The following is a 6944-nucleotide window of genomic DNA, read 5'->3' on the forward strand; positions in this document are numbered from 1 at the left end:
AATGTTTTCTATCAAAATATCAATTTATGACCATTTCGGGTAGAATTTGTAGGAACCAGACTGCTCGGAATGTAGGGGTGTCGCCAATAATTTGAACATACTTTCTACATGACCAGCGTTCGGTACGATTTGGCCCGGGTTACGTTGGGGCAAAAGCCAGCTTGAATACATCAATTTTTGTTAAAATCGTGTCTGTATCTATAGACTGCAATGTTTTCTACCAAAATATCAATTGATGACCATTTCGGGTAGAATTTGTAGGAACCAGACTGCTCGGAATGTAGGGATATCGACAAGAATTTGAACATACTTTCTACATGACCAGCGTTCGGTACGATTTGGACCGGGTTACGTTGGGGCAAAAACCAGCTTGAATACATCAATGTTTGTAAAATCGTGTCTGTATCTATAGACTGCAATGTTTTCTATCAAAATATCAATTTATGACCATTTCAGGTAGTATTTGTAGAAACCAGACTGCTCGGAATGTAGGGGTGTCGCCAATAATTTGAACATACTTTCTACATGACCAGCGTTCGGTACGATTTGGCCCGGGTTCACGTTGGGGCAAAAACCAGCTTGAATACATGAATTGTTGTTAAAATCGTCTCTGTATCTATAGGCTGCAATGTTTTCTATCAAAATATCAATTTATGACCATTTCGGGTAGAATTTGTAGGAACCAAACTGCTCGGAATGTAGGGATGTCGGCAAGAATTTGAACATACTTTCTACATGACCAGCGTTCGGTACGATTTGGCCCGGGTTCACGTTGGGGCAAAAACCAGCTTGAATACATGAATTGTTGTTAAAATCGTGTCTGTATCTATAGGCTGCAATGTTTTCTATCAAAATATCAATTTATGACCATTTCGGGTAGAATTTGTAGGAACCAGACTGCTCGGAATGTAGGGATGTCGGCAAGAATTTGAACATACTTTCTACATGACCAGCGTTCGGTACGATTTGGCCCGGGTTTCGTTTGGGCAAAAACCAGCTTGAATACATTTTTTTGGGTTAAAATCGTGTCTGTATCTATAGACTGCAATGTTTTCTACCAAAATATCAATTTATGACCATTTCGGGTAGAATTTCTAGGAACCAGACTGCTCGGAATGTAGGGGTGTCGCCAATAATTTGAACATACTTTCTACATGACCAGCGTTCGGCACGATTTGGCCCGGGTTACGTTGGGGCAAAAACCAGCTTGAATACATCAATATTTGTAAAAATCGTGTCTGTATCTATAGACTGCAATGTTTTCTACCAAAATATCAATTGATGGCCATTTCGGGTAGAATTTCTAGGAACCAGACTGCTCGGAATGTAGGGGTGTCGCCAATAATTTGAACATACTTTCTACATGACCAGCGTTCGGTACGATTTGGCCCGGGTTACGTTGGGGCAAAAACCAGCTTGAATACATCAATTTTGTTAAAATCGTGTCTGTATCTATAGACTGCAATGTTTTCTACCAAAATATCAATTTATGACCATTTCGGGTAGAATTTGTAGGAACCAGACTGCTCGGAATGTAGGGGTGTCGCCAATAATTTGAACATACTTTCTACATGACCAGCGTTCGGTACGATTTGGCCCGGGTTACGTTGGGGCAAAAACCAGCTTGAATACATCAATGTTTGTAAAAATCGTGTCTGTATCTATAGACTGCAATGTTTTCTATCAAAATATCAATTTATGACCATTTCGGGTAGAATTTGTAGGAACCAGACTGCTCGGAATGTAGGGTGTCGCCAATAATTTGAACATACTTTCTACATGACCAGCGTTCGGTACGATTTGGCCCGGGTTAAGTTGGGGCAAAACCAGCTTGAATACATCAATATTTGTAAAAATCGTGTCTGTATCTATAGACTGCAATGTTTTCTACCAAAATATCAATTGATGACCATTTCGGGTAGAATTTCTAGGAACCAGACTGCTCGGAATGTAAGGGTGTCGCCAATAATTTGAACATACTTTCTACATGACCAGCGTTCGGTACGATTTGGCCCGGGTTCACGTTTGGGCAAAAACCAGCTTGAATACATCAATTGTTGTTAAAATCGTCTCGGTATCTATAGGCTGCAATGTTTTCTATCAAAATATCAATTTATGACCATTTCGGGTAGAATTTGTAGGAACCAGACTGCTCGGAATGTAGGGATGTCGCCAAGAATTTGAACATACTTTCTACATGACCAGCGTTCGGTACGATTTGGCCCGGGTTACGTTGGGGCAAAAACCAGCTTGAATACATCAATGTTTGTAAAAATCGTGTCTGTATCTATAGACTGCAATGTTTTCTACCAAAATATCAATTTATGACCATTTCAGGTAGAATTTGTAGGAATGAGACTGATCGGAATGTAGGGGTGTCGCCAATAATTTGAACATACTTTCTACATGACCAGCGTTCGGTACGATTTGGCCCGGGTTCACGTTGGGGCAAAAACCAGCTTGAATACATGAATTGTTGTTAAAATCGTCTCGGTATCTATAGGCTGCAATGTTTTCTATCAAAATATCAATTTATGACCATTTCGGGTAGAATTTGTAGGAACCAGACTGCTCGGAATGTAGGGATGTCGGCAAGAATTTGAACATACTTTCTACATGACCAGCGTTCGGTACGATTTGGCCCGGGTTTTCACGTTTGGGGCAAAACCAGCTTGAATACATCAATATTTGTTAAAATCGTGTCTGTATCTATAGACTGCAATGTTTTCTACCAAAATATCAATTTATGACCATTTCGGGTAGAATTTCTAGGAACCAGACTGCTCGGAATGTAGGGTGTCGCCAATAATTTGAACATACTTTCTACATGACCAGCGTTCGGTACGATTTGGCCCGGGTTACGTTGGGGCAAAAACCAGCTTGAATACATCAATATTTGTTAAAATCGTGTCTGTATCTATAGACTGCAATGTTTTCTACCAAAATATCAATTGATGACCATTTCGGGTAGAATTTCTAGGAACCAGACTGCTCGGAATGTAGGGTGTCGCCAATAATTTGAACATACTTTCTACATGACCAGCGTTCGGTACGATTTGGCCCGGGTTCACGTTGGGGCAAAAACCAGCTTGAATACATCAATATTTGTAAAAATCGTGTCTGTATCTATAGACTGCAATGTTTTCTACCAAAATATCAATTTATGACCATTTCAGGTAGAATTTGTAGGAAACCAGACTGCTCGGAATGTAGGGGTGTCGCCAATAATTTGAACATACTTTCTACATGACCAGCGTTCGGTACGATTTGGCCCGGGTTCACGTTGGGGCAAAAACCAGCTTGAATACATGAATTGTTGTTAAAATCGTCTCGGTATCTATAGACTGCAATGTTTTCTATCAAAATATCAATTTATGACCATTTCGGGTAGAATTTGTAGGAACCAGACTGCTCGGAATGTAGGGATGTCGGCAAGAATTTGAACATACTTTCTACATGACCAGCGTTCGGTACGATTTGGCCCGGGTTCACGTTGGGGCAAAACCAGCTTGAATACATCAATTTTGTTAAAATCGTGTCTGTATCTATAGACTGCAATGTTTTCTACCAAAATATCAATTTATGACCATTTCGGGTAGAATTTGTAGGAACCAGACTGCTCGGAATGTAGGGGTGTCGCCAATAATTTGAACATACTTTCTACATGACCAGCGTTCGGTACGATTTGGCCCGGGTTCACGTTGGGGCAAAACCAGCTTGAATACATCAATTTTTGTTAAAATCGTGTCTGTATCTATAGATCTGCAATGTTTTCTACCAAAATATCAATTTATGACCATTTCGGGTAGAATTTCTAGGAACCAGACTGCTCGGAATGTAGGGGTGTCGCCAATAATTTGAACATACTTTCTACATGACCAGCGTTCGGTACGATTTGGCCCGGGTTACGTTGGGGCAAAAACCAGCTTGAATACATCAATATTTGTAAAATCGTGTCTGTATCTATAGACTGCAATGTTTTCTATCAAAATATCAATTTATGACCATTTCAGGTAGTATTTGTAGAAACCAGACTGCTCGGAATGTAGGGTGTCGCCAATAATTTGAACATACTTTCTACATGACCAGCGTTCGGTACGATTTGGCCCGGGTTCACGTTGGGGCAAAAACCAGCTTGAATACATGAATTGTTGTTAAAATCGTCTCGGTATCTATAGGCTGCAATGTTTTCTATCAAAATATCAATTTATGACCATTTCGGGTAGAATTTGTAGGAACCAAACTGCTCGGAATGTAGGGATGTCGGCAAGAATTTGAACATACTTTCTACATGACCAGCGTTCGGTACGATTTGGCCCGGGTTTCGTTTGGGCAAAAACCAGCTTGAATACATTTTTGGGGTTAAAATCGTGTCTGTATCTATAGACTGCAATGTTTTCTACCAAAATATCAACTTATGACCATTTCGGGTAGAATTTCTAGGAACCAGACTGCTCGGAATGTAGGGGTGTCGCCAATAATTTGAACATACTTTCTACATGACCAGCGTTCGGCACGGTGTGGCCCGGGTTAAGTTGGGGCAAAAACCAGCTTGAATACATCAATATTTGTAAAAATCGTGTCTGTATCTATAGACTGCAATGTTTTCTACCAAAATATCAATTGATGGCCATTTCGGGTAGAATTTCTAGGAACCAGACTGCTCGGAATGTAGGGGTGTCGCCAATAATTTGAACATACTTTCTACATGACCAGCGTTCGGTACGATTTGGCCCGGGTTCACGTTGGGGCAAAAACCAGCTTGAATACATCAATTTTTGTTAAAATCGTCTCTGTATCTATAGACTGCAATGTTTTCTATCAAAATATCAATTTATGACCATTTCGGGTAGAATTTGTAGGAACCAGACTGCTCGGAATGTAGGGATGTCGGCAAGAATTTGAACATACTTTCTACATGACCAGCGTTCGGTACGATTTGGCCCGGGTTACGTTGGGGCAAAACCAGCTTGAATACATCAATTATTGTTAAAATCGTGTCTGTATCTATAGACTGCAATGTTTTCTACCAAAATATCAATTTATGACCATTTCGGGTAGAATTTGTAGGAACCAGACTGCTCGGAATGTAAGGGTGTCGCCAATAATTTGAACATACTTTCTACATGACCAGCGTTCGGTACGATTTGGCCCGGGTTCACGTTGGGGCAAAAACCAGCTTGAATACATGAATTGTTGTTAAAATCGTCTCGGTATCTATAGACTGCAATGTTTTCTACCAAAATATCAATTTATGACCATTTCGGGTAGAATTTCTAGGAACCAGACTGCTCGGAATGTAGGGATGTCGGCAAGAATTTGAACATACTTTCTACATGACCAGCGTTCGGTACGATTTGGCCCGGGTTACGTTGGGGCAAAAACCAGCTTGAATACATCAATATTTGTAAAATCGTGTCTGTATCTATAGACTGCAATGTTTTCTACCAAAATATCAATTTATGACCATTTCGGGTAGAATTTGTAGGAACCAGACTGCTCGGAATGTAGGGTGTCGCCAATAATTTGAACATACTTTCTACATGACCAGCGTTCGGTACGATTTGGCCCGGGTTACGTTGGGGCAAAAACCAGCTTGAATACATCAATATTTGTAAAAATCGTGTCTGTATCTATAGACTGCAATGTTTTCTATCCAAAATATCAATTTATGACCATTTCAGGTAGTATTTGTAGAAATGAGACTGCTCGGAATGTAGGGGTGTCGCCAATAATTTGAACATACTTTCTACATGACCAGCGTTCGGTACGATTTGGCCCGGGTTCACGTTGGGGCAAAAACCAGCTTGAATACATGAATTGTTGTTAAAATCGTCTCGGTATCTATAGGCTGCAATGTTTTCTATCAAAATATCAATTTATGACCATTTCGGGTAGAATTTGTAGGAACCAAACTGCTCGGAATGTAGGGATGTCGGCAAGAATTTGAACATACTTTCTACATGACCAGCGTTCGGTACGATTTGGCCCGGGTTCACGTTGGGGCAAAAACCAGCTTGAATACATTTTTTTGTGTTAAAATCGTGTCTGTATCTATAGACTGCAATGTTTTCTACCAAAATATCAATTCATGACCATTTCGGGTAGAATTTGTAGGAACCAGACTGCTCGGAATGTAGGGTGTCGCCAATAATTTGAACATACTTTCTACATGACCAGCGTTCGGTACGATTTGGCCCGGGTTACGTTGGGGCAAAACCAGCTTGAATACATCAATTTTTGTTAAAATCGTGTCTGTATCTATAGACTGCAATGTTTTCTACCAAAATATCAATTTATGACCATTTCGGGTAGAATTTCTAGGAACCAGACTGCTCGGAATGTAGGGGTGTCGCCAATAATTTGAACATACTTTCTACATGACCAGCGTTCGGTACGATTTGGCCCGGGTTCACGTTGGGGCAAAACCAGCTTGAATACATCAATATTTTGTAAAAATCGTGTCTGTATCTATAGACTGCAATGTTTTCTACCAAAATATCAATTTATGACCATTTCGGGTAGAATTTGTAGGAACCCAGACTGCTCGGAATGTAAGGGTGTCGCCAATAATTTGAACATACTTTCTACATGACCAGCGTTCGGTACGATTTGGCCCGAGCTACGTTGGGGCAAAAACCAGCTTGAATACATTTTTTTGTGTTAAAATCGTGTCTGTATCTATAGACTGCAATGTTTTCTACCAAAATATCAATTTATGACCATTTCGGGTAGAATTTCTAGGAACCAGACTGCTCGGAATGTAGGGGTGTCGCCAATAATTTGAACATACTTTCTACATGACCAGCGTTCGGTACGATTTGGCCCGGGTTACGTTGGGGCAAAAACCAGCTTGAATACATCAATATTTGTAAAAATCGTGTCTGTATCTATAGACTGCAATGTTTTCTACCAAAATATCAATTTATGACCATTTCAGGTAG

Source organism: Haliotis rubra, unplaced genomic scaffold, assembly GCF_003918875.1.
Source record: "Haliotis rubra isolate DU_JTF1 unplaced genomic scaffold, ASM391887v1 Scf561, whole genome shotgun sequence".
Classification (NCBI taxonomy): domain Eukaryota; kingdom Metazoa; phylum Mollusca; class Gastropoda; order Lepetellida; family Haliotidae; genus Haliotis; species Haliotis rubra.